Here is a 13,026-nt window from a genome sequence, read left to right on the forward strand (position 1 = left end):
ATGTTAAGTCCCATAGTGCTCACAGCCATTTGATCCATTTTTGAAACATGTCTCAAGGTGAACAGAATCCAAAATCAGAGTTATTTGTAAGCAAACGTGGACAAAACAGCTTCAAATTCAAGATGAACAGTGACACTTCGTTTTCCATCTTGCGTATGTATATATAAAGAAGAGTGCCCATTTGTAATTTATACATATCTACTGTTTTATTCCATAATCTGACTTGACACGTATATGTATGTAATATATTTAGGAGAAAGGTTGTTACAAAAATCTATAAATGTTCTTGGCCGTTGCCTGCATCATTCTACATTCAGATGAGACAACGAAGAAAATTAATGAACATTAAGCGACTAACAAACGAAATATTGAAAGGGTACAGTACCGCCCGACATTGAAAATAGGTACAACATACTTCATTATTTTTGTCAGAACAACACATTTTTTTGTAAAATAACTCAATTTCAATTAATACAGCGAAGCCGGATACCAGTGTAGGAAAGAATGACAATTTATTTATTTAATTTATCATATGTGCACTCCCACAAAATAAATCCCTACATCCAGTTTGGTGAGATCTTTTGAAATGAATGAATGTATGGTCGTCTGCTAACCGCAGATAGTAAATGTGAATATATGATAGGTGCGAAAGGACCTGGAAAAACGGCCATATTTTGGCACTCTGCCGCTGGATCTTGTGCTGTTAAGACCTGTTTTAGTTGTGCACCGTAATGACGAAAGAGTGGAGACATGGTATGCATGTGGAATATTTAAGAGTAGTTTGAAATAATAATTTCTCTATTTCAGGAACTTTTGTGGGGAGAATTAAATGTCAGGCAGGTAATATTAATGGGATTGTAGTAATCTTCGGAAGTGACCAACGGTCACAATGAAACCACGTGTAGCAATAAGTTGAAATACTTCCGTGTGCTTAAGTTAAGCTGAATTACTAGCGTGTGTACAATAAGTTGAAATATTTAAGAAATAGCGTGTGTACCATAAGTTGAAATACACTCCTGGAAATGGAAAAAAGAACACATTGACACCGGTGTGTCAGACCCACCATACTTGCTCCGGACACTGCGAGAGGGCTGTACAAGCAATGATCACACGCACGGCTCAGCGGACACACCAGGAACCGCGGTGTTGGCCGTCGAATGGCGCTAGCTGCGCAGCATTTGTGCACCGCCGCCGTCAGTGTCAGCCAGTTTGCCGTGGCATACGGAGCTCCATCGCAGTCTTTAACACTGGTAGCACGCCGCGACAGCGTGGACGTGAACCGTATGTGCAGTTGACGGAACGGACTTTGAGCGAGGGCGTATAGTGGGCATGCGGGAGGCCGGGTGGACGTACCGCCGAATTGCTCAACACGTGGGGCGTGAGGTCTCCACAGTACATCGATGTTGTCGCCAGTGGTCGGCGGAAGGTGCACGTGCCCGTCGACCTGGGACCGGACCGCAGCGACGCACGGATGCACGCCAAGACCGTAGGATCCTACGCAGTGCCGTAGGGGACCGCACCGCCACTTCCCAGCAAATTAGGGACACTGTTGCTCCTGGGGTATCGGCGAGGACCATTCGCAACCGTCTCCATGAAGCTGGGCTACGGTCCCGCACACCGTTAGGCCGTCTTCCGCTCACGCCCCAACATCGTGCAGCCCGCCTCCAGTGGTGTCGCGACAGGCGTGAATCGAGGGACGAATGGAGACGTGTCGTCTTCAGCGATGAGAGTCGCTTCTGCCTTGGTGCCAATGATGGTCGTATGCGTGTTTGGCGCCGTGCAGGTGAGCGCCACAATCGGGACTGCATACGACCGAGGCACACAGGGCCAACACCCGGCATCATGGTGTGGGGAGCGATCTCCTACACTGGCCGTACACCACTGGTGATCGTCGAGGGGACACTGAATAGTGCACGGTACATCCAAACCGTCATCGAACCCATCGTCCTACCATTCCTAGACCGGCAAGGGAACTTGCTGTTCCAACAGGACAATGCACGTCCGCATGTATCCCATGCCACCCAACGTGCTCTAGAAGGTGTAAGTCAACTACCCTGGCCAGCAAGATCTCCGGATCTGTCCCCCATTGAGCATGTTTGGGACTGGATGAAGCGTCGTCTCACGCGGTCTGCACGTGCAGCACGAACGCTGGTCCAACTGAGGCGCCAGGTGGAAATGGCATGGCAAGCCGTTCCACAGGACTACATCCAGCATCTCTACGATCGTCTCCATGGGAGAATAGCAGCCTGCATTGCTGCGAAAGGTGGATATACACTGTACTAGTGCCGACATTGTGCATGCTCTGTTGCCTGTGTCTATGTGCCTGTGGTTTTGTCAGTGTGATCATGTGATGTATCTGACCCCAGGAATGTGTCAATAAAGTTTCCCCTTCCTGGAACAATGAATTCATGGTGTTCTTATTTCAATTTCCAGGAGTGTATTTAAGAAATGGTGTGTGCAGGACTTGAAATTAGAGACGAGAACTTCCACGTGGTGAGTACTGTGTGAGTCTCAAACTGTGTATGAGACAAAGGATAAAGAGAAGTACTTGTCCATGGTATCAGTTGAGGACTCGCGTGTGTGATGAATATGTTCTTAATATTACTTTGCGTGATATGATTCCGTGTGACGCTAGATTCAAACTCTGAGAGAGAAGCAAGGTGAGTCGGCCGTCTATCCAGCAACGCCACATGGCTTGCATTGCACAGGAAGACATGCATATATCTCCAGAGTTCACAGTAGGAAAGCAGAATTGCCAAGTGGGGCAGTGTCGTGTGAAACTGGGATAAATATTGATTGAAGTGGGAAATCTGAAAGTGATAGTGTTGTGACTATTTAGTATTTTATATTTCGTATTGCAGTGTGATGTATGTCATGTAATTTGGGTATGTGTGGTTTGCATGGGAGAGTAGCAAGGTAGTTTCAAAAGATTAGTGGGTTATGCTTGTTCCTTCTGTATCGCTCGATCTGAAGGATAGTTTCGTGATGATGATTGTGAGAGTCGAAGTGTGAGAAATAATAATAGATCCACCATCCTATCCAGAAAGTGCACTGTAGCGTTAAATAATTACGAGACCATAATATAGGGATTCACCAATGTAAAGCCATGCCCACTGGGCGGAATTTCTCATGTGTTATTGTTGTAGGTTGTAGAATTTGTGTGTTTAGGTTAGAGAATTTATCGGAATAAATAAGGTAGTGAAAAGAAAAAGATTGGTGGACTTTTCCTTTCGAATTATATGTTGTCATGATGTCCCGAATTTATAATGTGTGCGCCATTCATATTCAGTGCGGTGGCCACATGTTGATAAAAGCCGTTAAATAAAAGTCATAAAGAAAATGTGGTATTGCCAGTGCGTAGTGAACAGTCAGAGTTCTGTAAATCACTGATAGTCAGATGTGCGTTTCCGTTGCGTATTATTCATAGAGGAGGATAATTTGTAACTTATTTGAGAGTACGAGAGTTCATATTACTCGATAAATAGGAATGAATCCACTCGCTTGGCAGACCACTCATCTTGCAGGCCTGACTGCTTGATGCCACTGTATGAGGTAGGCATGTGGGTGCCTCTCAATATGACATGATAAACTGACTGTAATTCCTATCGCGAGAATAAATTACAGAGGCAGTACCTGTCTTGGACATGGTAGCATGAGACGTCACTAGATTGCGGACGAGGGAAATCTCGAGAATTTGAGGAAACATGATTGCAGACTCTTAGCTATCGATTAGTTTCCGTTGCTACAAATGCAACGGTATAGAGCTGGCCGTGTAGAACCTGCTGCCGAACGTAGTAGAGGCCACCGTCATCATGGGGTATGCTGCAGCTGAAGACGTATTCATTTGTCGCATTTCGTTCATGCTCAGTGATTTAAATATGCCATTCGATTTAATGCGATTGCAGTTGCCCATACGGCTTCCGTTCGGTTTGAGTATCAACAAGCCACACGACCAGTCACTTCGTATGGAAGATATTAAACATCCCAGACAATTGCGGGCACTGCAGCTCGTACTAAATATTTAGCGACACCGAAATGTTCCGTAGTTTCTAGCTAATGAACGTTTCACTCGGGCATATTTACGTCAATTACGGATGAAAACCAACCGTGTGAGGAAAGCAGTATTTCATAGAATAACAAGCAAAATAATTATTAGTTTATATCCAGTTTGGGCATGTATTAATTGTATAAGGAAAACGTCCTGTTTCGTAAGAAAAGACAATTCTTTTCAATAATAATTGTCATCTTCATATCGTTGTATTATCACCACGTCGCTACATTATCATCATTTCCGTCGTCGTAGCCGTAGTCATCAGTAATTTGGCATCCACTGCAGGACAAAGGCCTACTAAAGACTTCACGGCCTTCCCTGTTATCGATCTGTCAGGCTGCAAGCACTTCCCAGCTTCACTCCATTTTAATTGCGGCCAAATCACATCTTCCGTTCCAGTCAGTTTCCTGATCTATTTGTTTGCTTTTCTAACTCACTTTGTTGTTCTACATCTATATCCACGTTCTGTAAACCACTTTTAAGCAAATTTCAGAGTATATTTCCCGTAGTTTCACGTATTAGAGTCTCTTCCTGTTGCATTTGCAAATGACGCGCTGGAATGGTTCAAATGACTCTGAGCACTATGGAACTCAACTTCTGAGGTCATCAGTCGCATAGAACTTAGAAATACTGAAACCTAACTAACCTACGGACATCACACACATCCATGCCCGAGGCAGGATTCGAACCTGCGACCGTAGCGGTCGCGTGGTTCCAGATTGTAGCGTCTAGAACCGCTCGGCCACCCCGGCCAGCACGCGCTGGAAGAGTACTAGTTAAATGGCTCAGTGCGTGCTGTAATAAGTACAATCTAATAACGCTTACTAAGTACAATGTAGTTAACTGGAACCGAGCTGTGTGGCCCAGTGATGAAAAGTGATACACAAAGAGCTCTAGTGTATTCTTAGATTCTTAACTTAAAACTGGTTCCTGAAACTTTGTAAGTAGATTTCTGTGGGATAGTTGACATATATTCAGGCTTCTGCTTCAAGTGTTTATCACTTTTGACAAGAAGTCTCTTACGAGATACGTGATGATCTTTAGCACTGAACAGAAACTACACTAGCCTTGATTATCAATATAGTTTTTATTAAAATCTCATCAGTACACGTATCATGATATCCTCCATTCAGATCCATGGTCCAAACGAACGATACATTTTTTGTTTACACCACGGATCTGGCGATCGGGACATTCAGAAACATGCAATGATGAGGTGTTAATAAAAATTATATTGGTAGACAAGGCTGGTAAATTTACCCTTCATGACTCATGCAAAAAATTACCAATGTACTACAATATTACAAAAATAGCCAGATTGTGTTTAACAATGTCATCGCGATAGGTGCGACTTAATATTGTTGCGATATTCGGTTTGCCTAATACACTAAGATCAAGTATATTGTTTATATGTTCATGATTTCCGCTGTGTTTTGTTATTAATCCATTAATATGTCCTACGTCTTTCACTACCCCTGTAATGCATACACCGCTGTTCCCAAATAACAAACATGGAAAGCAGAAATGTGCATTGTGAAAATTACACACACAGATCCGACTCTTGTTATACAATATTATACCACATTTCCTCGTATACTCGCTTCCTTTACCACCAGTTATAGCTTTGTGACTTACAAGGGCAGTAATTGTAAGTAAATTGAGTATATTGATAAATTGACCTATTTTAATACATCGAAATTTTGTAGTTTATAGCTTAGCATTACGAGGAGTAAAATAACAAGAGAAAAAAGAAAAATGTGGCAGCAAAACTCGAACCTGAATCGACGAATTCCCGGTCTATTCGCTTGACCACTGCACTAAGGCACAATCGCGTCAGGTATTGCTATAACATGATGCAGCCCACTCAGGAGGAATATTCTAGGAACTTGAAAGTGGCAGCTACCTGCTTCAATTCACATAGTCTGAGCCACGTTAACGAAGACCGTCCCACGCCCTCCCCTTGTAGATTTAAACTAACAAAAGTCATGGGATAGCCATATGCACATATACAGGTAGCAATGGTATCCGGTACACAAGGTATAGAAGGGCAGTCATTTGTACTCAGGTGATTCGTGTGAAAAGGTTTCCTATGTAGATATGGCCGCACGACGGGATTTAACAGACTTTGATCGCGGAGCTAGACGCATGCGTCATTCCACTTCGAAAGTCGTTAGGGAATGCAATATTCTGAGATCCACTGTGTCAAAAGTGTGTCGAGAATACCAAATTCCAGACACTACCTCTCACCATGGACAACCCGGTGGCCGATGGCATCCACTTAACGACCGAGAACAGAATCGTCTGCATGGATTGGTTCAAATGGCTCTGAGCGCTATGCGAATTAACTTCTGAGGTCATCAGTCGCCTAGAACGTAGAACTAATTAAACCTAACTAACCTAAGGACATCACACACATCAATGCCCGAGGCAGGATTCGAACCTGCGACCGTATCGGTCGCTCGGTTCCAGACTGTAGCGCCTAGAACCGCACGGCCACTCCGGCCGGCGTCTGCATGCAGTTTTCAGTGCTAACAGACAAGTAACACTGCGTGAAATAAAACAGAAATCCACGTGGAACCTACGACCAAAGTATCCGCCCGGACAGTGCGGCGAAATCTGGCATTAATGGCTATGGCAGCAGCCGATCGACACGAGTACCTTCTTGCTAAAAGTACATCACCGGCAGCGCCTCTCCTGCGCTCGTGACCATGTTGGTTGAACCCTAGATGCCTGGAAAACCGTAGTCTGGTCAGATGAGCCCCGATTTCACCCGTTAAGAGGTGATGATTGTCGCGCAGGCCCCATGAAGCCGTGGATCCAAATTGTCAACAAGATACTGTGCAAGCTGGTGGAGTCACCATGATGATATGGGATGTGTTTACATGTAATATACTAGATCCTCTAGTTCAACTGAACCAATCATTGATTGGAAATGGTTGTGTTCGACTACCTGGAGACTATTTTAAGCCACTCACGGACTTCATGTCCTCAAACAACGACGGAATTTTTATGGATGACAATGCACCTTGTCACCGGGCCACAATTGTTCGCGATTGGTTTGAGGAACATCCTGGCCAATTTGAGCGAATGGTTTGGCCACCCATACCGCCAGACATGAATCCCATCGAACATTTATGGAAGATAATCGAGAGGTCAGTTTGTGCACAAAATCCTGCACCAGCAACACTTTCGCAATTATGGACGGCTATAGAGGCAGCGTGGCTCTATGTATCTGCAGAGGATTTCCAACGACTTGTTGAATTCATGCCACGCCGGGTTGCAGCACTACGCCTGGCAAAATGAGGCCCGAGACGATATTAGGAGGCGTCATATGAGTTTTGTCAGTTCAGTGTAAATTACAAGTATGTCTACGTAACTATTTAACTCTCACTTTCTCCTCCTTGAAGATCTACTGGAAAACGGTCTCTTTAGTAGATCATCTACAGAATTCGCTACGTTGCTTGTACAGTAACTGACTCACACTAAAAAAAAAAGAAAAAAACTGACCTGGTGCTATGAGCGAAGGAGCACCCTTAATGTTGGCAAGGAAGACGTCATATCAGAGCCTGCACAGTGGAAAACAGACAACTGCGTCCCTTCTCCCAGCTGATCATTTCATTGCTCCACGCTGGTTTCTATCTATCGTCGAGAGAGTTCTACAAAACATGTTTTCGTCTGTTTCATTTGCATACCACCACGCATTCGAAGAGAAATGTAACTTTAGTGCGAATCCCATCTCGCAATCGAAGAGAAGTGGCATAATTTTAGTGCAATATTTATAGTGTCTTTCTAGAATTTTTAGACTTAGAGAAAGCTTTTGACAATGTTTACTAGAATACTATCTTTCAAATACAGAAAGTGGCAAGGGTAAAATACAGGGAGCGAAAGGCTATTTACAATTTGTAAAGAAACCAGATGGCAGTTATAAGAGTCGAGGGACATAAAAAGGGAAGCAGTGGTTGGGAAGGGAGTGAGACATGGTTGTAGCCTATCCCTGATGTTATTCAATGTGTATATTAAGCAAGCAGTAAAGGAAACAAAGGAAAAATTCAGAGTAGGTATTAAAATCCATGGAGAAGAAATAAAAACTTTGAGGTTCGCCGATGACATTGTAATTCAGAGACAGCAAAGGACCTGGAAGAGCAGTTGATTGGAATGGACAGTGTATTGAAAGGAGGATATAAAATAAACAGCAACGAAAGCAAAACGAAGATAATGAACTGTAGTTGAATTAAATCGGGTGATGCTGCGGAAATTAGAGTAGGAAATGAGACGCTTAAAGTAGTAAATGAGTTTTGCTATTTGGGGAGCAAAATAACTGTTGATGGTTGAAGTAGAGAGGATATAAAATGTAGACTGGCAATGGCAAGGAAAGCGTTTCTGAAGAAGAGAAATTTGTTAACATCGAGTATAGATTTAAGTGTCAGGAAGCCGTTTCTGAAAGTATTTGTATGGAGTGTAGCCATGTATGGAAGTGAGACGTGGACGATAAATAGTTTACACAAGAAGAGGACAGAATCTTTCGAAATGTGGTGCTACAGAAGAATGCTGAACATTAGATGGGTAGATCACATAACTAATGAGGAGGTATTGAATAGAATTGGAGAGAAGAGAAATTTGTGGCACAACTTGACCAGAAGAAGGGATCGGTTGGTAGGGCATATTCTGAGGCATCAAGGGATCACCAGTTTAGTATTGGAGGGCAGCGTGGAGGGTAAAAATCGTAGAGGGAGACCAAGAGATGAATTTACTAGACAGATTCAGAAGGATGTAGGTTGCAGTAGATACTAGGAGATGAAGAAACTTGCACAGGATAGAGTAGAATGGAGAGCTGCATCAAACCAGTCTCTGGACTGAAGACCACAACAACATTTACAGTGTGCTGCAGGACATTACTACTTGATCACTGGCTGCTGCTGGTATTTACATTCAGTAGTGCAGGTTTCTCGGTATTTTCGTGATACTCTACATGTCACCACTGATGCTGTCCTTTTTTGTGTCCACTTCAGCCATTTTGGTATGGATCCTGTGCACGTCACCAGTAGTCTAGGATGTATCCAACAAGTGTTTTTAAGCAATCTTCTTTCTGGACAGACCGCGTTTCTCCAGTACCCAATGAACTGAAGTCTGTCACCTGCTTTACATGCATACGAGTGTATGTGATAATTTCACCTCAAATTCCCACAACCATGTTTTCATAACTCAGTAACTAGCCTTCAGTTGCTCAATGTTTTGCCGTTAAGGGTCCGTGTCTGGCAGCCATAAATCAAAGCTGGTGATACACACTGATTGTAACCTAACGTTCCTACACACGCCAGAAGCTTGTATTTGAAAACTCAGTAGTCTATAGAAAGCACAACAAGCCGTTCATCTTCTTCTCTTCATTTCCTTTTTTCTGTCTGTCCAGTTGTCAGCTAGTGTCCTATGATAAACAAAATCCAGCTGGATGTACGACTTAGTTATTAATTTGTAATGGTTTTTATTGATGAATTGCTTAAGCTTTATTTTAGTGATATATTAAGCGAGATTCAGTGCTTCTATTTATCCACCTATCTTCCATACGTACATAAACTGAATCTTCGGGCCACACTTCCTGTCTGTATGTTTGGGCTAATCTTAGCGATTCAGATCCGGTTTTGACCAACATCTGGAGTGATTAGCGTGGTGGGGGGGGGTCTAAATTAAAGCCACCACCAGTATGAAAATGATGACCTTGCCACCTAGCTGTATAGCCGCCGCATCGACAGAGAACAACTGTAAAGTGCGAGCATGGAAACTGAAAGGTCCCGGGGTGGAATCATGGTCAGACTATGGAAACTTTTGTCTTTGTCGAAGCTATCTATGATATCTATGATATTTACCAGAAACGACTCATATTTCGGATTCCAAGTTAAACTATGGGTCCCCTTTCCCTGGTTGTACAACTGATCATACAAACGCAGGTTGCCTAAGTGTCATCCGGCTGAAAAACTTGTACCAGGCACTTGAGCCACATGAAGTTATTATTACCAGAACCTATATACATTTTCTTTCTCTGTAGATAGGTTTTATAAATTAAATCCACCACCATATTTTTCTGTTGTATGTGATCGTTAACTAATCTCAGGAACTTCTGTAGGAAATGTGATGCACGTGCCGGAATAGCCCCGGATTCGGCAAGTTTCAACGGAGCACGAATGTTATCTGCGTAACTCAACGTCCTGGTCCACAAACAAAATTACCACTACGGCATACAAACCATCCATCAGTAGGTACAAAAGACTTGGTGCTACCCGTGTGAAGCTAAGGTGTATAGCTAATACTCTGTTAAGTTGCAACCATTCACTGTTCAGGGTTGTCTTCACTGCAGGTAACAGTACATTATACAATCCTGGAAATGGAAAAAAGAACACATTGACATCGGTGTGTCAGACCCACCATACTTGCTCCGGACACTGCGAGAGGGCTGTACAAGCAATGATCACACGCACGGCACAGCGGACACACCAGGAACCGCGGTGTTGGCCGTCGAATGGCGCTAGCTGCGCAGCATTTGTTCACCGCCGCCGTCAGTGTCAGCCAGTTTGCCGTGGCATACGGAGCTCCATCGCAGTCTTTAACACTGGTAGCATGCCGCGACAGCGTGGACGTGAACCGTATGTGCAGTTGACGGACTTTGAGCGAGGGCGTATAGTGGGCATGCGGGAGGCCGGGTGGACGTACCGCCGAATTGCTCAACACGTGGGGCGTGAGGTCTCCACAGTACATCGATGTTGTCGCCAGTGGTCGGCGGAAGGTGCACGTGCCCGTCGACCTGGGACCGGACCGCAGCGACGCAAGGATGCACGCCAAGACCGTAGGATCCTACGCAGTGCCGTAGGGGACCGCACCGCCACTTCCCAGCAAATTAGGGACACTGTTGCTCCTGGGGTATCGGCGAGGACCATTCGCAACCGTCTCCATGAAGCTGGGCTACGGTCCCGCACACCGTTAGGCCGTCTTCCGCTCACGCCCCAACATCGTGCAGCCCGCCTCCAGTGGTGTCGCGACAGGCGTGAATGGAGGGACGAATGGAGACGTGTCGTCTTCAGCGATGAGAGTCGCTTCTGCCTTGGTGCCAATGATGGTCGTATGCGTCTTTGGCGCCGTGCAGGTGAGCGCCACAATCAGGACTGCATACGACCGAGGCACACAGGGCCCACACCCGGCATCATGGTGTGGGGAGCGATCTCCTACACTGGCCGTACACCACTGGTGATCGTCGAGGGGACACTGAATAGTGCACGGTACATCCAAACCGTCATCGAACCCATCGTTCTACCATTCCTAGACTGGCAAGGGAACTTGCTGTTCCAACAGGACAATGCACATCCGCATGTATCCCGTGCCACCCAACGTGCTCTAGAAGGTGTAAGTCAACTACCCTGGCCAGCAAGATCTCCGGATCTGTCCCCCATTGAGCATGTTTGGGACTGGATGAAGCGTCGTCTCACGCGGTCTGCACGTCCAGCACGAACGCTGGTCCAACTGAGGCGCCAGGTGGAAATGGCATGGCAAGCCGTTCCACAGGACTACATCCAGCATCTCTACGATCGTCTCCATGGGAGAATAGCAGCCTGCATTGCTGCGAAAGGTGGATATACACTGTACTAGTGCCGACATTGTGCATGCTCTGTTGCCTGTGTCTATGTGCCTGTGGTTCTGTCAGTGTGATCATGTGATGTATCTGACCCCAGGAATGTGTCAATAAAGTTTCCCCTTCCTGGGACAATGAATTCACGGTGTTCTTATTTCAATTTCCAGGAGTGTATATAGCGAAAGTGCTTCTCGTATCCGACGCTAAGATGTATTCCTTTTTAGTTTTTACATTTTAACGAACCGAAAAGTTTCCCTAGGATTGCCGCTGTAGTTATGGTGCTATGGGTTGTCCATGCATCGCCCGCATCTCGTGGTCGTGCGGTAGCTTTCTCGCTTCCCACGCCCGGGTTCCCGGGTTGGATTCCCGGCGGGGTCAAGGATTTTCTCTGCCTCGTGATGGCTGGGTGTTGTGTGCTGTCCTTAGGTTAGTTAGGTTTACGTAGTTTTAAGTTCTAGGGGACTGATGACTATAGATGTTAAGTCCCATAGTGCTCAGTGCCATTTGAACCATTTGTCCATGCATGACTTATCGTTCGATTCTTTCGCATTATCCAGATTTTTTCGATACCCAGAGGTTAAAGATTACCGTAATTATGCACGTAAAACATGTACGTAATATCTGGCTCCGTCTGTATATAGTGGGAGTCAGTGAAGTGACGTGGAAACAAGATGAGGATTTTTGGTCAGATGAGTATAGGGTAATATCAACAGCAGCAGAAAATGGTACAACGGGAGTAGTATTCTTTGTGAATAGGTTAGTAGAATAGAGTGTGAATTACTGTGAACAGTTCAATTATACGACTGTTCTCATCAGAAACGACAGCAAACTGACACCGACAACAGTTGTTCGGGTATACATGTCGACGTCACAAGCAGAGAATGAGGAGACAGAAAATCAGGATACTGGAAGGGTAATCCAACACGTAGAGGGACATGAGTCTACTAGTCATGGGGGATAGAATGCGGTTGTGGGGGAAGGACTAGAAGAAAGAGGGAGAATATGGACTTGATACTAGGAATAAGAGAGGAAACAGATTAATTGAGTTCTGCAATGAATTTAAGCTGATGATAGCGAATACTCTGTTAAGATTCACAAGGGGCAGTGGTATACTTCTAAAAGGTCAGGTGATTCGGGAAGATTCCAGTTGTATTACGTCATGGTCAGCAGAGTTTCCGAAAGCAGATATTGGATTGTAAGACGTACCCAGGAACGGATACGGACTCTGAGTACAATATAGTAGTGATGAAGAGTAGGCTGAAGTTTAAGAGACTAGCGAGGAAGAATCACTACACAGAGACGTGAATTACGCAATTACTAAGGAATGAAGAGATACTGTGATAATGAATAGTTCAGAAGG

Source organism: Schistocerca cancellata, chromosome 5 (genome assembly GCF_023864275.1).
Source record: "Schistocerca cancellata isolate TAMUIC-IGC-003103 chromosome 5, iqSchCanc2.1, whole genome shotgun sequence".
NCBI classification, from domain to species: domain Eukaryota; kingdom Metazoa; phylum Arthropoda; class Insecta; order Orthoptera; family Acrididae; genus Schistocerca; species Schistocerca cancellata.